Raw genomic sequence first — 1,458 nt, forward strand, 5'->3', positions numbered from 1 at the left:
CCTTCAGAAATGAGGAAGAAATAGTGTATTTCCTAGACAAACAAAAGTTGTGGGAGTTCACTACCACATGACCAGCCCTGCAAAGAATTCTCAAGGGAGTCACTCATCTGGAATCTGAATAACAGTGACCACTATCACAAATGCACAAAAAAGAGCAAAACCCAACATTAAAACAAAAATGCAAGCAAGAAAGAGAAAGAAGCTAAGTCATCCCAACTAACATTGAAGAAGAGAAATAAAAGGGGAAATAATGATCAAAAGATATTTAAACTATCTAAACAAGAAGCAATTAAATGACAAGAATTAAGTAACACTTGTAAATAACTACCCTAAATGTGAATGGATTAAATTCCCCATTCAAAAGACACAGACTGAATGATTGGATTAAAAAGCTAGACCCAAGTATATGCTGCCTTCAAGAGACCCACCTCACCTGTAGAGAGACACACAGACTAAAAGCGAAGGGATGGAAAAAGACATACTATACAAATGAAACCCCCAAATGAGCAGGAGTAGCTATTCTTCTAGCAGACAAAATAAACTTTAAACCAAAAAACATAAAAGAGACAAAGAAGGCCACTATATAATGATAAAGGGATCTATCCAGCTAGAAGACAGAACAATCATAAACATGTATGCACCCAATACCCCCCAAATCAGTTGCATTTATATACTCAAATAATGAACTAACAGAAAGAGAAATAAAGAAAGTAAGCCCAATTACAATTGTCACACACACACACACACACAAATACCTAGGGATCAGTTTAACCAAGGAGGTGAAAAACCTCTATAACGAGAACTACAAACCACTTCTGAAAGAAATCAAAGAAGACACAAAGAGATGGAAAGATATTCTATGCTCTTGGATCGGAAGAATTAACATTGTGAAAATGTTTACCCAAAGCGATATACAGATTCAATGCAATCCCCATCAAAATATCAATGACATTCTTCACAGAAATGGAAAAAACAATCTTACTTTTCATATGGAACAACAAAAGACCCCAAATAGTCAAAGCAATCCTGAGCAAAAAAATTAAAACTGGAGGCATAACTCTGTCTGACTGCAAATTATACTACAAAGCTGTTGTAACCAAAACAGCATGGTACTGGTATAAAAATAGACATCCAGACCAGTGGAACAGAATTGAGAACTTAGAAATTACCCTCAGGCTTACAGCCATCTGATATTGGACAAAGGCAACAAAAATCTACATTGGAGAAAAGAGTGCCTCTTCAACAAGTGGTGCTGGGAAAACTGGATATCCATATGCAGAAGAATGAAACTAGATATGTACCTCTCACCATATACTAAAAACAACTCAAAATGGATAAAGACTTAAGTATAAGACCTGAAACTGTAACATTACTAAGGGAAAATATAGGAGAAACACTTCAGCAACTAGGTCTGGGCATAGACCTTATGAACATGAGCCCGAAAGCACAAGCAGTAAA

Source organism: Galeopterus variegatus, unplaced genomic scaffold (genome assembly GCF_000696425.1).
Source record: "Galeopterus variegatus unplaced genomic scaffold, G_variegatus-3.0.2 Scaffold8086, whole genome shotgun sequence".
Classification (NCBI taxonomy): Eukaryota; Metazoa; Chordata; class Mammalia; order Dermoptera; family Cynocephalidae; genus Galeopterus; species Galeopterus variegatus.